Genomic DNA, 18332 nt, shown 5'->3' with positions numbered 1-18332 from the left:
TCTTCCGAGCTGTCTGGAACGCGATGCACCAGACTGAACATATCGCCAACCTTTCCACCGACTCTATTCTTGGGCTTGGACTTGCGGTCTCAACTCTATTGTAACATCAAAGGCTCTGGTCTTGGTAAGAAACATGTGTATACCACCAGCCACAAGATATAATTTAGGGTGCAACATGACAAGCAGCTGAAACAAAGTGGCTACATGAAAGTCACTGGAATCGTTGGAGTGGATTATGGTAGGTGCGTAGTAGTTTTGCTTTTGATCGGGGCATAGACACTTGTAGCCCGGATAATAAGCGCAATTGCTAACGTGCCTTCTTGGAAGCTACTGCGCCAATTTTCTACCCTCCCGCCTCAGCTATATTCTGATTCTTCATTATTTGTTTAGACCTTTTTTAATTGAAAGTTGTTTTTGAAGAAACGAAATGACGCAGTAACTGTCTCACATATCTCGGTAGACACTCGAGCCGCGCCGTAAGGGAAGGGATAAAGGAGGGAGCGAAAGAGTAAAGGAAGAAAGAGATACCGTAGTCGAGGTCTCCGGAATCATTTCAACCTTTGGGGATACAGTCTAGCCCGGTTATAACGAAGTCGGCGGGAATCGAAAATCACTTCGCTATATCCGCTATTTCGTAATATGCGGACTACGAAAAAAAATGCAAACATCGGCATACCGATTTATTGCCGCTGAAAGAAGTCGTCCAGCGTCCCCTGAACACGTTTCGCGAGTGCGGACTTCAGGATTGCGGCTTCCATACCATCCAACTGCGAACCAAAGATCTGGTCGAACTCCGGACTCCCGAGGTACATCCATAGCGTGTCAACAGCTGCGATGGCCGCTGCGGAGGTGACCGGCTTAGGGGCACAACTAGCATCGTGGCGCGCTTCGTCTTCAAAGACAGCACCTTTCTCTTCCCCTTCGAAGTGCTGGGGCTCGCGAGGCTCGGCATTGCAGAGAAATGGAGTCAGTTCCGAGAAAGGGGAGAGCTAAGTAGGTCCGCTGAGGCGAACCGGTCACGAAATATAAAAAGAAGCGGAACAAGACAGGAAACCGTGATGGCGTCAATGCGGGCAGAAAACAAGTGACAATGGCGTCACGCGCGATCTCAGTAGCGTTCGCGGTGCTCCCAACCTGGAACAGTGCGGCACTGCGCTCAGTTGTCCGTTCACCAGCTAGATCAAGTCGAATAACTCTGTCCTTATAAACAGCATACAACGATCCGCGATAACGATAAAAATGAGCCACGCTTCCAACATGCACAATGCTGCCGCGCTTTCTCCCTGCCTTGCACACCACGGCACCGACATAAAACAAAGCGCGCGCTGCCACACCTCCTGCAGACTGCAGTCCAGCCGTGGCGCCGACTGCCTGGGAGAAATAGATAACCGCGATTGGCCAAGACGGCCGCTCTCTGCGACGTCATCGAAAAAAAAAACATCGTCTCTGTTCTTTTTTACATTTTTCCCCTGCGCGGCGTGCTCTACCGCTCTACGCCGTGACGCCGTTCAAGGACGGCGCAACACGAGACCGGCGTGCCATGCGATGCAGTGAAGCAACCTTTCGCTCCGCAGGAGAGCAGACGACGCCACGAAAGGACGCCGTCAGCCGAATTTTGCTCTATTTTCGCGGAAAAAATCGCCTCAAGGACGCAAAAATGTGTTGATTGGCAGATTATTTTTCGGTTGGTATTAAATCTCTTCGTTATATCCGCTGACTCGCTGTTATTTACTTCGTTAAAACCGGACCCAAAATGTATTGAAAATGCAAAAATGGGAATGGGAAATTGAAATCCCTTCGTTATAACCGCTATTTCGCTATAAGTGGCTTCGTTATAAACGGGCTAGACTGTATTTAACGTGCGTTGACATCGCACAGCACACGGGTGCCTTTTGCGTTTCGCCTCCATGAAAACGCAGCCACCGTGGTCGGGTTCGACACCGACCGCGGTGGACCGCGACTTGGCATGTTTTAAATCCCAAAGCAACTCTGGTCTCTGCGTTGGCCTTGTGGTTGGAGGCAATACTGAAAAGTATGTGCTATATCGCTTCCCCTGTTTCTTATACACCAGCAAATAAAGCATATCGCGTCGAATCTTTTCCGGTATCATACGGCCCTTATACACCCCAGCCATATGCTAACAAAGCGAATGGTTGATTCATTGGGATTTTCGAAGGTTTCCCGTTTATTTTATCTTCCGGCGCTGTGTAGATTTTCATTCGCCAGTGAAGCTTTCGGCAATCTTTTACGCTATTTTTCAAGTTTTTTACGCAAAGCTGGTGCTTATTCCTGCTATCTATATTCACTTTGGAGGCTTGGGTCATCCTCCTCCAGGAAGCATCAGCCCAGCAGCGATATAAGCATATGAAATATATTGCGGTTCACCATTTCTTCTCTGATTTCCTAAGTCGTTCCCCATACTGAATGTTGCTTTTCGCCTCGTGAGCTTCAAACTTTGACCACCCCATACACATTTAAATGAAGGAAGCACCTTACGCATTCACCTGACTGAGCCGCACGGCTACACAGCTACACAAATTTTTCAAAATCTTTGCAGTAAAAAAAAAAGAAAATCCGATCCCGGGGCAAGATTAATTTTCTTTCAACTAGAAAAACATTTTTTGGAGGTGGGGATCTATGGGGGGAGTCACAAGGACCATGACTGTAATATTTTTTTTTTATTTTAGGACCTGACGCAGAGGCTGAGGTGAAAGAGTAGTGACGTATTCAGTTCGGTGTGTCGTGTTTAGTTCGATGTAGGACGATGCAGAACAGGACGTCTTACTAGAATAAGTGGAAAATAGATAATGGCCTACACTGTGCTACATCATCAACTTCCTTTCTTAATTTATGCCGAATGGCCCACTAAATGATTAAAAAGAAGAAATCTTGTATGTGACACGCTGACGGTCATTCCTTCTCTCTGCGACACGCAGGTGCAGTGTTAAGAAGAGTGTTGTGCCAATTCCTTCAACCTTTTACATTGTTACAAAGTATAGACACAATTCATGAATGCGGAATTCGTGCAACAGGCGCTGCCCTCACGCAAATGAGTACTGATGCTGTGAGGACAACGTGATTTTGTTTTTTAACTAAGGGTTGCTATTTAAGCTATATCGTATAGTAAACTTCCTTTTTTACGAAAAAGTGCAGAATATGTGACTAAGCCATTCGTGTTTACTTCATGAGTCCGGCGCCTAAGTGCAGGGATAGCTTTAAGAAAGAAGTATATGAGCAGAACGGTTTCTTCGGACAACTCTTGGGTCTTCAGCGCACTGATGTCAGATTTCCGCCCTTCGCGATGGGTTCAATCGGGCCTTCAGGAGGAATCGGCCGAGGAGTCCATTGTGTAAAGGGATGACCGCCACATGTTCGTGAGCGCATTTAGCTGCGCAAGTGGGCCGGAATCACGTGGCGCAATCAAGAAATAAAAAAAACAAAGATGGTACGAGATGATCGTCCTGCCATCTGCAGCTCTAAGCTCGCGAGCGCAGAGCTACAGTTTGACGTGCCGAAAGGAAGCATGAAAGCAGATAAAGATAGCCAAGAGCCAATCTGGCAAAGCCCTAACAATTCCCGGAAAGGGAAAGGACTAACAGTAAGGAGGAAGACGTCCGTTATGTTTGAGCAAACATAACGATTGTCTTTGAAGAGGCTCAGCCTTTAGATCGGCCGTTGGAGAAGGGAAGAAAAGGGAAAAGGAGGGTAGAAAAGGAGGAGAGCGGAATAAGAGGAACTAAAGGAGGAAAGAGGAAGTACGTTTTGAACGTGCCTGGACTGGCGATGAGCGCCTCTCAAACGTGCCCGGCTCATCGTGCCCGCTGGCTTCACTCGGTTCTTCGGCACGAAATTCTATCACTTCCTCAATCAATCCGGGGAATTGCTTCCGATTCACGGACGATTTTCATTTTCTCCTCCCAGGAAAAGCGGTCTCGCGCGGAGAGAGAGAGAGAGAGAGAGAAAGAGAGGTGCGCTCTTGCCAACTAAAGACTTCCACGCGGTTGGCCCCGATAGAAGTAGGGCTCAGAGGCGCCGGGCTATTTATTCTATGACTGGCCACGCCCGAGCAATTTTCATTGTCAGGCAATCCTCTTCTCCGGCTGTCCTCCTCTCTTTCCCGACTCCTGCTCGCATCATCCGGTCGTGCGTTGGTGTGGGGAGCGTCAACTGATGCGCGTAGAGAAACTGAGAATCCTTTTCGGTTAATGTGGTCCGCTGTGCTGTACGCCGGGGCTGAACTTTTTTCTTCTTTCAATATCTCTTTAACAGCGGCAAAGAGCGGCCTTTCTAAAAGCAGTGCTAACCAAGACGTCAACTCTTGAATGTTTTATGTCGCGCCAGTTTAAATAATTCATCGCATTAGAGCTCTGCAAGGCCGCTCTCTCCATCACAAAAGTGTCAGCTTAGTTGAGAGAAATAGAATATATTTAAAAAAAAAACAAATATTTAAGGCAGGCGTGCTCCTCGATGATGTTTTCTTTTTGTCCAGAAAAACTTGCCCACCAGTCTTCGTCACATGCACTGAGGCGGCGCAGGGGTATACGTACATGTAATAGAAAGTGGCAACGCCCTGATGAACGGGACACCTTCAGTCACGTGACAGGCATATGTGACATGTCCTCATGGGCACGTGGTCCAGATGGCTTCTGAGAATCGCCGCGCAGAAATTTTGCGTGGTGATGTGCGTCGGGCGGAAGGTGGGCATGGGGGTGTAGGTTATATCAAAAACACGCAAAACTGCTTGCAGTTATACGCCTCCAGGCTGCCTTGCGTTTCGCGTGACCGCGTCAGTCCGCAGTTTTGTGCCAGTGTCCCGCTGTAGCATCGGTTGTCATGGCAGAAATGTTCCACCGGATGTGAAATGATAGCGAGAATGTAGACGAAGCCATAGCGAAATAAAGCGCATTTCCGTCAAGTACAGCCTTTGTCAAAAGTTCGGAGCGCAAGGTATTTGCTTCTGCTTCGTGCAGTAAGGCTCCATATGCATCGCCAGCGTTCCAAATCTTTAGCAGGTGAGAGAAGCTCGCATTCTCTCCCCTCCGAAAGTTATGACTTCCACTGATGCTACGAGGACCTGACTACAATGATTAGAAGTGAGCCCTTCGGGCTCCATAATTTTACAAATGTTGTACAGTCGTCCGCACACCTGTCTAGAGCGTTCGAACAACGCACCGGAGAGTACACTTGTGTCATTTACTAGAGGCCTGGGACTAGAAAGCTGGCCCTATGGAGCATGCAAATTCCCGTAGATCTTGTTTAACTTATCATGTCTTTAAAGGCCGCACTGGGCCCACAAAGCCGCGGCGATTGCAATAACTGCACAACAGAGCGTGCCACTTGAGGGCTTTAGTCAGATGCGTGGATGGCAGTGGAATGCGCCTTTTTTAGAGCGAAAGCTCTATTACTACATGTCTCCCAAGGTCAATCTTGATGCGCGTTTGACCTTGAGGCCCCGGAGCGCAGGCAGACCACGTGACTCGCCAAGCAGAGGCGCGCCTGCGCGCGCTCACCGGCACCGTCGCTGTGATACCACGTGATTAGGAGAGGGCAGGCTGGGAGAGGCGCACCTGGGCGCGTTAGCCGGCTCCCCTGTTCTGAAAGCACGTGACTAGGAGAGGGTGCAACTGTTGTTACGTCGGCGGTTTCTCGTTCAGATTCGCCATGGAGGAGGCGCGCGCCAGACCGCGGGTGTGAACTCTTTGGCGTCGCCGACAAGCCGCGTCCGATCATTCATTCGATACAGCACACCAAGCAGGTGTACTGCAAAGGACGCTAGCTAAACGAGCCGATGAAACCGAGAGGCAACGAGAAGCTAGACTTGCGAAGCAACTAAAGTAAGACCAGGAGAGAAAGGCAAAACAGTGAGCGGCGGAGGCTGCCGCTGCTGTGTCTTCGATGACGGCTTCGTCCGTTAGTGAGACTGAAGCATCGGAATCTCTGTGTAGGTAGTCATTGCTAAACGAAGCTAAACACTGCGTAGGAATTGCTAATCTATGCTTAAAGAAATCATAACCAAGCAAACCAGCCCAAACAGTGCTCTCGCTCGGTATAACTAGGTTTAGATGTGTTAAACCTCGACAAAATTTTTCATTAACATCGTACATACAAAGCAGAGTTATATGCCCCCTAGACTTCGTCCAGTAGAGTATACGATACACTGCAATTTGCTTTAACCCTTTATACAACAGTGGGGCACGTGTTGTCTCGCGCTTCAAACGCCAAACCTGACAATGGCTGCACCTGGGCACCATATTTTTGCGTGATGAACACTACCGAACTGTCGAACAAACCACTGAGCGTGTCGTTATCTTGCACCAACAGGCCTCATTAAATGGTGTTCTGTGAGTTTTCACAACAGTGGGTGTGCAGATCGACGTGGCCTATTTTGACGGGGAAAAAAAAGTTCGAAAAAATTTTAACTGCTTCACAATACTTTGCGATGTAAGTTTCAATTCTAATGCCAGCTTTCATATACGGTTGGTTTAGGTTGGTTTATGGGGTTTAACGTCCCAAAGCGACTAAGGCTATGAGAGACGCCGTAGTGGAGGGCTCCGGAAATTTCGACCACCTGGGGTTCTTTAACGTGCACTGACATCGCACAGTACACGGGCCTCGAATTTCTCCTCCAAAGAAATTCAACCGCTGCGGCCGGGATTGAACCCTCGTCTTTCGGGACAGCAGCCGAGCACCATAGCCACTGAGCCACCGCGGCGGCGCTTTCATATACGTCGAAAACACTGAGGTATGGACACGTACCACGTTTCAGTCGTTTTACGAAGTCATTCTTACAAATGTGTACCTTTTTTTCCTCACAAAATGAGCGGGTGAATCAGCTCGAAAGCGATGTCACTCAATTTCTAGAGTCGTTATGAGTGCAATTTTACTATTTTTACGTGTGCGAGACATGAATAGATTGCACCTTGTAATGGGTTCAGCACTCGCATAAGAAATGGAAAGCACCGTTGTTTGCTGGAGCTGAAGTAACAAATGACTCCTTTTCGTGACCGAGAGCCATCCCTCTCTCGTAATAAAAGCTTTATTCATTAATTAATAATTATGAGACAAGGGTAGGTGTGTGTCACAAGACTATTTACTGACTTCTTATTTATTGGTACGTGATTGCCTAATGCCACTTTGTAATGTGCGCGGACTGGGCAGGGGTGTCTCATAAAGCAACATTTTGCGTGTAGACTGCGCAACCGTGAGTATGCACATGTTTTAAGCGAAGTCATCTATTTACCGTGGTACAACCACTGATCGATAAATTGATGTTTTAGTTGACGAATGAGTATGACATTTCTTTTTTTTTATTTCTGGAGAGTGTTGATGACTAATGGATTGTTGCGTTTTGTCCCTTTGCGGATTGCAGGTTGGCCAATCTCATCTCAACAACAAGACCGTCACTATTAGCCAGAGCCATCACTGCGCACCCGTAAGTCATTGTTTGAGATATATTTGGGGGCACCAGGTTGCTAATGCAGGTCGCAAGAGCGCCTATAGTAAGCGATATGCCGACAACAATAACAAAAAAAATATAGTACCGTCAGTTAGAACGACTGTTCATACATATGCCGAGTAAAGCTACGACAAGCCGCCGCATCCAGGGCCTATATCACAGCACGCGAGGATTACTGCCACGATTGTAGCCCCATGCAGCTCACCTACTTCTCGGCTAGAGTCGCGTACGCCCCCCGCCTCGTTTTCGGGTCGCAATGGCGTGCCTGAAATCGCTCTCGTCGAGCTGCTCAATCGATTCTGCAGCGCATAATCAGACAAGAAAGACGCACGTGCGCAAGTGCCCGTGTTCCAAGCAAAGGAAGAGTGAGGGAGGTCCAAGGCGTATGGGAGACCTGGCCGGTCAATATGAGCACGGACAGCCACTAAGAATTCGAACCGAGCCTTGCTTCGGGACCCCCATCGTTAGACGGTTTAATGGTGTCCGCGATTTATCAATAGCAGTGGTCGCCGCTGCGAACGCCCCACATAGCCTCCCGCGCCGCCGCTGCCGTGAAGACGATCGAACGTGGGTGATGAATTGCCCCGCTGTCCTAACTGTTGGCAGTAATGAAACCATCAGATAACGGGTCGAGTGAGCAGCCCGATCCGTATTTAGCGCAGCGGCGTCTTTTGGGCCCAGTCTAAACATGACGTCGATTTGTTTGCTGAAGGATAAAATGATTGTCATTGATATCGCGAGCAACGGAAGCTTCTCAACCACGCCTGCATTACGAAGAGGAATTTGAACCTTTTTATTTTTATGCCCAGAAGTTAGCTCAGGCGTCAGCCTTGTTAATGATGGTTCATGTAAACGCATGTTTACATGAAGCACATGAAAGCATTTCCGCCCTTTATCGGTGGGTATGAATCAAACGCTCCTGGTACAGGTGGATGTTGAAGTTTTGGGAACATGAGAGGGAAGAGAAAGCTTAATTTCTCGGCAGTCTAAGCATGAACTGAATGATGTGCTCTGCAGTTTCTGCGCGAACCGCACATCGCGGCCCCCCTATCGTCTGGTCGGGCTCGGGGCCAGCGAGGAAATTTATATTCTTTGTTATTTTCGTGTGGCGAAAACTTACAGGGCACCTGTCCAATGGTCCCACATAAGCGCAGGATTTAGTTATCTACAAGTGCTATGTTTCACTATTTTTTTATTCACTGGTAGCGAAATGTCTATAATTACAAGACCTCAGTTCTCAGGATAACATAGTATGGGGAATGTCGACCTGCTGTGGCTAAGCAGAGAACAAATATGTGAGGACCGTTGCTAGATCAGAAAGTTTCCGCAAAAGAAAAAAAATTGTATACAAGACCACGGAAATAGGGGTTATCGACAAATACAGAAGTGTTTTATTAAGCATACAAAGCGACGCTGGAAACCTGGATTCGTGAGACTGGCTTCACGAGCCCTCAACCTTAACTATCGAGGTGCCCCTGAATACGGTTTCAGACCTTTGAAAGTTTGGATTTCTAGGCTCAGTTAAAGGCCGATTCACACGACGGACCGTTCGTCCGCGGGCCGCGCACTACGTGTTCATGCGTCAGCACATTGAGAGGCGCGCTGGATGGCTGGATGGATGGCGGCCGACAGCGCGCCTCTCAAAGTGCTGACGCATGAACACGTAGTGCGCGGGCCGCGGACGAACGGTCCGTCGTGTGAATCGGCCTTAAGTTACACCTTAGAGGACCTATTCGATAGCTGCGGCGAGATCGAACCCGCGTCTTTCGGATCAGCAGCCGAGCGCCATAACCACTGAGCCAGCGCGGTGGCTCAAATAAGTGAGTGTATGAGTGACTGGGTGCATGAGAGACTATGAGTGAGTGAGTGACTGGGTGCATGAGAGACTATGAGTGAGTGAGTGAGTGAGTGAGTGAGTGAGTGAGTGAGTGAGTGAGTGAGTGAGTGAGTGAGTGAGAGACTATGAGTGAGTGAGTGATTGAGTGCATGGGTGAGTGAATGAGTGATTGAGTGCATGGGTGACTGAGTGAGTGAGTGATTGAGTGCATGGGTGACTGAGTTAGTGAGTGATTGAGTACACCGTTGACTAGTGAGTGAGTGAGTGCATGAGAGACTATGAGTGAGTGCATGAGAGACTATGAGTGAGTGAGTGATTGAGTGCATGGGTGACTGAGTGAGTGAGTGATTGAGTGCATGGGTGACTGAGTGAGTGAGTGATTGAGTGCATGGGTGACTGAGTTAGTGAGTGATTGAGTACACCGTTGACTAGTGAGTGAGTGAGGGAGGGAGGGAGGGAGGGAGTGAGGGAGGGAGGGAGGGAGCGAGCGGGAATAGCTTGTCTGCTACCGGTGTCATTTTCAAAATAGGCGTTGTTGATATGTCTTGCTTACCTGCAACCATAAAGAAAGGAAGGAGGACGTGCAACACTGACTCAACGCACGATGGCCTCTAATACGTTGCACAAGTGAAGCGAAGAAAAAAAAATGAACAAGTGAACCACTTGTCTTTCGAGCAAAAACGTCCTTGCACAATGTAACGCGAGAAAGACATTTTTGCGCGTACCATTTTATCACTACGCGGAAAGTGTCGCAACATGGATGCGGGAGAGTAAAAGTCCGAAAAAAAAACGGAAATAGCGAACAAGGAAGAAACACCGACGCGACAAATCGGCGAGCAGCGTATCACGAACGAGTCCCCCGCGTGTGTTCTCTCAACGGCCCCAAACTGGAAGAAACTCCCCGCACTACAACGCTGGGGGTTTAGCTGTATCCGTTCCCTGTGGCCGATAGATACAAGTCACGGAAACCCAGAGCACATTGTCGATTCCCTTAGAGTGGCAAAAAAGTACGACATTTAAACTCGACAACCGGCAAAAGCTGATAGCGCTTAAGGGAGAACATTAGTGTTACGTAAGAACCGAAATGACTTTTCTTTTCCTAAATTCCCGCTTTCTCAGCCATCGCGTCTTTTGTATACTTTTGAGAAAATAAAGAACGACGATCGGGTCGAAGGAGGAGGAGGAGAAGGGATATCCGAGGAAGCACTTCGACGACACAGTCGAAGCCATCTGCTCGCACTGCACACCGTGGCGCGACGCCGAGGCGACCGATTCGGCGGCAAGGAAAGGAGGAGGGGAAGTGCGCCGGCGGTGTGTCTCTCTCTGATGACGGACGAGGTCGCGCAACGACCCACAGGAGACAGCTTAGGCAGAAATGGACCTTCCTAAGTGCACACCCTTGTCGCGAGGGGGGGCCGTGCCGCAATACACGCAGTGGCCGCGCGGTTCCCAGGACGTAAATACTTTGTCTGTCTGTCTCTCTCTCTCTCCGCCTTCTTCCCCGACTCCCACTTCCCCCTTTGAAAGAGAAAACGAGCCGGCAAAGAAAGTGTGAACGCTACGACACGATTTCTTCCTTTGCCCCAACCCGACGCCGTAGTGGCAGCGCTTGCAGCGCTGCCGGTACTGCTGACGCTGAAGCCCTCCTGGTCGTCGTAGTCGTAGTCGTGAGATTCTCCGGTATAGGAGGACATGGATACGGATGGAGGGACGGAGGAAACAAGGTTGGGGTGAAAGAGTGAGTCGGGAAGGATGGGGGAGCGGGTTGAAGGAAACGGGAGGAAGGGACGCATGCCCCGGTCTAAGTTCTAATGAGCCGAGAGGTCGTCGGTGCTACTCGTCCCATTCGTCCGTACTCGGCTCCGCGCTGGGAAGCCCGCTGAGAATGGCGCCGGCCGGAAAGAAACAAATGACTTGGGGCATGGCGGCGGGAAAACAAATACGGGTAGCCGGAGGAGCAATGAGATGGCGTTCAAATCTCACAGATAACAAAAAAGTGATATATCTTGGAAGCGGGAAAGGGAAGGGTGTGCCATCGGAGAAAAGAAAAGTAGGAATAAGCGTAGAAAGATGCGTGTTCGGGGCTCTGACAGACTTGTAAGGGTTATATCATTGAACCGAAAGCGCAGACGGTTGTCATTTACTAGGGTCTACCGCATAAACGCAGAAGCAGGTACTGAAACACATTATTAATGTGTGCGACGACTGCAAGCGGGTGTGTAAATAAATGAAGGCAACTCGGTGTTTGACATTAAGTAGAGAACTAAGCAGAACAGGTAGCCGTGGAGAAATGGGGAACAGGTAGCAGAGACGACTTTACTAAACAAAACGCAAATTTGAGTTAGCCGGATATAGCATCTGGAAAGAGCGACACTAAACACAGGCTGCTGTGCAGTACTTGTACAGAGTTTAGAAAAAGATTTTTCGGAAGTAAAGAGAACAAAATTAAACATAAAAAAGATATACATTTTATAGGAGGATAAAGGATAACATACGCGAATATACAGGCTATCTAAATGGCGCTGTGCTTCGAAAAGGTGGTAGCCTGTTCTGACACTGCAATGTAAAGCAGTTTTTAACTAGGAAGAACGGTCACAAACAAGCGCAGAGAAGCGTTGAAGGTTTTCTGGAAAACATTGTTCGTTTTTCCCACAAGAGAGAATTGTCTTTTTTTTATTAGTCGATCTGTGGCCTCTTTCCAGGTGGATTCCTTAGTACAGGGCTTCACGGGGGGCTCGTTGAACTTGCATATGAATGTGCCCTACCGCTATCGCTACTAGTTTACCATGCTTGGTAAACTTGGCAGCAGCGAAAAACATTGTTTAGCACGGTACCCGGAGTGCTTAATCTTTTTTTTTTATCTTTCCAAAGCTTTCCTTAGTGCTTAGTAAAGATTCGTTAGAAAAAAGACGAAACATACTTTCTTGCAGCACTCGTTTGTTTCACTGTGGAAATAAAAGGCACGTTACGCTTTTGGTCGACTGCAGAACTAATGCACTCGCATACAAGTAGCACACTGTCTATGCTGCCACAAGCTTGTGTATTCATCCGAATACACTATATTTGACTTAGTGCCTCGTTTACTATAGTGCTTTTTGGGCACGAAATCGGCGCTACTTTAGCGAACGAACCGGAACGCTCAGCTTTACAAGAAAATAATGAACATACAAAAAAAAAGAAAGCAAATGCCTAGCTTTTAATCACGGAAGTAGCTTTAGTTAAAATGAATTCTTGTTTAACCGCGCGGAAAATGATAAAGCACTTAGCATAGAAGAACGAAAAACTACTCAGAAAGAAACGAAGGTGATTGCAGGTGGAAGTGCATACAGTAACATGTACATAAGTTACGTGTAAGTAGGTTTAGTATCTAGCACTGACCCGCTATAAATACTCATACATATTACGGGAATACGCTCAGTTATATAAAAGCGTAACCTCGTGTCAGCTTTGAACATCTCACCCAGGTTAAACACAAGTCGGCAGCTGCCAAAAATACTGTCTAAAGCACGTCAGGAGTAGTGTATACTTTAAACCCTCGTGCATTATTTGGTATTTCTGGTCTTGTTTATATACCTCAAGCGCGTAAGCAGAGTGAATAGTATGCCTAAAGCTTACGGCTTAAACGCTCATGCAATTACTGAAAAAGTCTTCGCGTAGCGCACTTCCGTAACCTCGTCATGGTATGCAACGTTGCGGATCCTAAACATTTCAGTCACCAGAAAAAACGCTCACAGCGGACACAGTGCGGAAAGCTAGCGTCGACAATCAGCGTAGATGGTTCGTACGTGTAATCAGGTCCGTTTTCAGATTCCACCATGGCTGCACTAATTTTTAAAGCATAGCCCGCGTCGCAATTTCAAATTTTCTTCTTCTTTCTTTTCTGGATGACTTCGTTGCTCTAAACATTTCCACGTGACCAGCTACATTTCTGCGCTTTATTCTTTTGCATTTGTAAGGAAAATGACGGTAGATTAGGTCAACACAGTGAGCCTGCGCTGTTTTCGAGAAGCGGCTGATTTTATTTTTGCGCACGCAAAACACATCGCAAAGCTCATTTTTGAAATGGGCTACGCGCGCAAGAAATAAAGCAAAAATTTTTTCCTAAGCATACAGCGCTCGCGTGTCACGTGTCATACTCGCCAAAGTACGATGAGCGCTATCAGAGCGACAGCGGCCAAAGTGTACTTACGGGTTCTATATTGGTTCTTTTTACGAGGAGATGTCGAATTGTGCAAGCTTCTCTCTTCTACGTGGTGCGTGACTCCAGACCAGTTTTACGCGCCGGAGAAATGTTTTCATAGCACGAAACACAGCGGTTTCCTGGATGAATGAGTTCCTCGCGCGTTACAGCCTAGTCACTGCAGACCGCAACGTTAGCGTCAGCGTTGTCAGGAGCGGTAGTAATGTCAAAACTTTTACAGATAAAACGCAAGGGACACACCTCTGGCTATTGGAAAGGAAAAAAAGGAACCAAGCATATATAATGCCGTCGAAAAAACACGTACTACCTTGATCAATGCCATCTTCGCTGGAGAAATGAACGAGGTAAACGAAACGCAGTGATCTCGCATGAATCAACAGCTGTCTCCTAATATAAAAGTATGATGAGATAGATTCATCATCATCATCATGAGATAGATTATCTAGTGCAAATATTTGCAGCCGCCTCCATCTACCTGTTCTGAAACTTAAGATGCTCATTGTCGATTCGATGAGATCACAGTCATTAATGAGAGACTGGCCCAGAGATACGACTCAGAGCTACATGCGACACAGTAAATGACTTCTACCATCAGTTACTGCATTATAATGGCATATAGCTGCCAAGCGTCAAGGCTGGCGACAAAATAAAACTGCAGTTATGACAGTAGAGGTAGGTCTGCTGCTGTATTTGCTCCATTCTCTAATAATACAAAACACTGCCAAAAGAAATCTTGGTAAGCACGTGGTTACTAATAAAGCAGCACGCGGAAGTGCTTGTAGGTTGGTGTACTGCAGCCTTTTCATCGCGATGTTGTCACCGTGGTGTGCGTATTTATGAACAAGTGATTTAAAGCGCCCCCTTCAGGCTTTTATTTCCTGGCTTCCAACGCTTGAATTTGGACTTCCAGCTTCAGAAATTTAATAGCTGCACACATTTTGGCTGGTTCTTTTAGTGCGAACACTACTGCTGACATACGAGCCCCGAACAAGAATCTTGACTTTTCTTACGATTTCAGCAGCGCGAACACGGTTAGCAAAAAAGACAGAAGGCGGACAGGACAGAGTGCTGTCCTGCGCTCTGTCCTGTCCGCCTTCTGTCTTTTTTCCTAACCGTGTTCGCGCTGCTGAAATCGTATGGATTCCCACCAACTAGCCCGCCAGATTGTCTTAGTGACTTTTCTTGTCCCGTGCTTAATCTGGATACTCGGGTAAGCTCTAAGTTAGGTCAGGAGCGTCGCGCAAGCTGGAGACAATGCAAGGATGCACGGATAAGTTTGGAGGAGCGTGGCGCCAGCTGTAGCCAGTGGGAAGCAGGTGGCAGGTGCCAGTTAAATGATGATTTGTCGTGAGGGGTCACTCGGGAAGAGCAATATTGGTAGCGCAATTCATACCGGTAGCTGCGATAGAAACAGCCACCTGCCAGTGCTGTGGTGCATTGCTTAGCACTGCGCCACTGCGCTGGCAGTGGTATATGAGGACTTGCCGCCATGTTTAAATGTTAAGTAGAGAATGCCCAGTTCAGTATATATGGGCATTAACCGACTAAAGCTACAGCGTCATACCCTTAGCTGAAGTGTCCCTTCCATGTGAAGAATGAACACATGCTTTCGCACATCTACTCGGTTTACCTATTTTAAACCATTACTATTTTTTTATCACGTGTTCTCTAAAGAGCGGAAAATTCATGCAGCATAGCTCCCTGCATTTAGGTGAAACAGTAATATAGAGTTTTAGATTGAGGTAGTTGCGTTTTTAAACGAATTCTATTTGTGTTCTGCGTCGCCACACCAGCGGGCCCGGAAGCTGTGGAATGGAGTGAGTACCAAATGGCTGAAGCCTTTATTTTTTCACGCTGACTACTTCTGTACCTATCACAGCGTTGCACCTCATGTATGAAACGGAATAAACACGAGAGACGGAAAGGAAACGACGCAGACAAGGGCTTGTCTGCACCGGATTGTCTGCACTGGGCTACGGATTAGCATAAATGAAACCAAATACTCATGGGCCGTTAACTAGGAACTAAATTTGCATGACGCATGACATGCATAACTTGAGAGATACGTGCCGTGCGCACAATGTTATAATGGGAGAAATGTGAACAAAGCAATAGAGGAGAGCAGAAAGAATAAAAATGGTATGAATGGCAGCACAAATTATCTTGACAACAACGCGCATTTCCAGGTTCTACATAGGTGTTCTAACCTATGGGGCAGAAACGTGGAGGCTAACGAAAAGGGTTGAACTTAAACTGCAGACAACGAAGTGAGCTATGGAAAGGAAAATGATAGGTGTAATAATATTAAGCGACCGGAAGAGAACAGAATGGACCAGAGAAGAAACGCGAGTTAATGGTATGCTAGTCGAAATCAACAAGAGATGGGCACGGCAGGGTCTGTAATGCGAAGACAAACAGTAGTGTAGTTGCCTCAAAGGGCAACTGCACCAGTGTTTGATAAATCCGTGATATTCAAGGACTAAAATCTATATAGGCTGTAGGTAAAGGACGCAAAGCGTTTTTGCGCTAACGTATCACATTGTAATGCAAATACGATTTGATTTTAGGCTTCTCCTCAAAGCAATAGAGAAGTGCGAGGAAGTTTGGCGTGACGTCACGGAAGATCAAATTACCGCTGCCATCAACCACACCCTGATGCGCCTCGTTTCATGCTGCAAAACAACTCTCGGTGGGCTTTGCCCTCAGTGGCATTACTTGTTTTTTTTTTTTTTCAAAGCACGTTTTTATGCGTTGGAAATGCACCAGTAGCCCCCCCCCCCCCCCCCCCGCCCCCTCCCACACACACACACACACACACACTTGTTGCTGTGTGCTGTGGAGAAGCTTGGAGGGCATCGCGATTTTAATCGGCGATTACGCCACCATTTCAAATGCTAGCCCTTCGCTTACTTTCCCCGCAAGTTTCGCACATTCCACTCGTTTAATCTCCTCGATTTCTATAATTTATCCGTTTGCCCTTTAAGGTAAGCGAGTGGATTGCAAGGAAAGGCCAAGTCGTAGCAGGGAGGAGTCAGAGGATCAGGTGGGTGGATGACCTTAAAGGGGAACTGAAATGGCTCTCTAAGCATTCGAGGTGAATGAGCGGTTCGAATGTATGAAAATGGTGACGTAATCGACAATTGCAAAACCCGTGATGTTCAAGCTTTTTCAACTGCATCAGAGGAATGCGGTGAAACTTGTGATGACGTCACTGTTGACGAAATTTTAAATTACCGAATGCTTTCGTTCACATGCTGCCCTGCGTTGCCCGACGCCGCCAAACAGCGCTTCGTGGGTTTTATCATCAGTGGCATTTGTTTCTTCGCTGTAAATGTAGTGTCGCCATACATGATGTCATCACTGCGGAATCAGCCCGGCGCAGTGCGCAGTGCACGGCGAAGAAGCCTGAACGCCTACGCGGCTTCTTTCGGCGATTGCGTCACGATTTTAAATGCTTGCCCCAACAGACTTCGCATTCTTCACCTGCAAATTTCACACATTCGACCCCTTTAAGCTCGTCGCATTTTAAAACCTCTTCAGTTGCGCTTTAAGAAGTTTTCGGGGGATAAGGTAGCCGCAGCTGCGCAGGACAGGATTAGTTGGGCGGATTATTTGGGATTGGATTAATTGCGGGAGCAAATGTATTCTTGTGCATGGTTCTCCTCAATCCAGGCTGGTGAAGAAGATCATTATTACGGGGTATCTGTTCCGGACGCTATGGACGTCGGTCATACCGGTAGTGGAAGAGGCTTTGTAGAGAAAATGCCTCATACTGAGGAGCCGAGGATGCTTCTCCGTACTGGATATCCGCTGCTCCTTGTATGAAGGGCTGAGAGCTGTCTGCAGGATACCCAAGGAAGAAACCAGAGCTTTGAGAGAGCAGACGAACAAACATGGCACTAGAATTTGTGTACGTGAGACTCTGCATAAACTTCTCCTAGCGTCCTTTCGAGAAAATCGCGAGAAAGCACGATGTTTCAATGACATTTTCTGCCCCGGTCAAACTCGGGAGTCTCCACAGAGGAAAACTTTGAGGACGCATAAGCTTCACCTTTGAGAGCAGAACGAGATATCGTTATGCAGCCGCCGCTGCTTATCGTCAGCCGCTATCGGCAACCGCGCGCGGGGAAGGAGAATGGAGGGGGGGGGGGGGATGCATGTTCCGCGCGTTGATAGGACAGCTTAGCAATGCTCCGCTGATGGTGCTCCTGGTATTTTGCGTCACGAACGACGCGATGGAGCTGCGGCAGCCGGCGATGCCGGCGATGCCGGCTTTTCTGCTTTACAAGCACCTTAACGCTTTGGCGTCAAAAGCGAGAAGCAGGAAAAGAGGTATGTAACTTTAAGCACAAGATGAAGACTGTAGATTGCGCACAGACCCGATCAAAGTTGTGTAGAGCGCCCGATCAGTGCTGCACGGAGGAAATACAGCGAAATTATAGAACAAATAGTGACATTCACTGACAATACCTGTTCTCGGGCGTGGCCGAATGGGCATGATAACAGCGCAGACACAAGCGACGTGCCCCTAACAAGGCAGCTGCGATAGTATGTCTTTACTGGCTCCGCTCCACACCACTCGAGCGCTCTAGACAAGTTTGGTTGGGTCGTCCGTGATGTTGTCTACCAAATCCCGTTTTCTTGTGAGAATACCTACACATGCAGACGAGCCAATGCTAGAACAAGTGGCAACACAAAAACCTTTACAAATATTCTTACTATTACGACCGGCGGGGAATCGGACCGACCACTGCAGAAGTTGCGCTTTCACAAGTTCGGGGAAGCGGCAGTCTTTAAATCTTCGAACTATCAGAGCAAACGGGGACACAATAGAAGCC

The 18332-nt window shown here is 47.8% G+C and overlaps 1 protein-coding gene across 2 annotated transcripts in view; it reads left to right on the top strand.

Moving 5' to 3' along the window:
• Nucleotides 1-18332, top strand: part of LOC149339465 (cell adhesion molecule DSCAML1-like) — a 240909-nt gene that overhangs the window by 72072 nt on the left and 150505 nt on the right. For both annotated transcript variants that reach the window (XM_089550484.1, XM_089550483.1), the window contains exon 2: nucleotides 7370-7432. The gene's annotated coding sequence lies outside the window, so the exon portion shown is untranslated. The remainder of the gene's footprint in view (nucleotides 1-7369; nucleotides 7433-18332) is intronic.

This window comes from Amblyomma mixtum, chromosome 6 (assembly GCF_055824585.1).
Source record: "Amblyomma mixtum isolate Tamu chromosome 6, ASM5582458v1, whole genome shotgun sequence".
NCBI classification, from domain to species: Eukaryota; Metazoa; Arthropoda; class Arachnida; order Ixodida; family Ixodidae; genus Amblyomma; species Amblyomma mixtum.
Note: the sequence above shows the minus strand (reverse complement) of the source record. Positions and strands in the feature narration are given on the sequence as shown.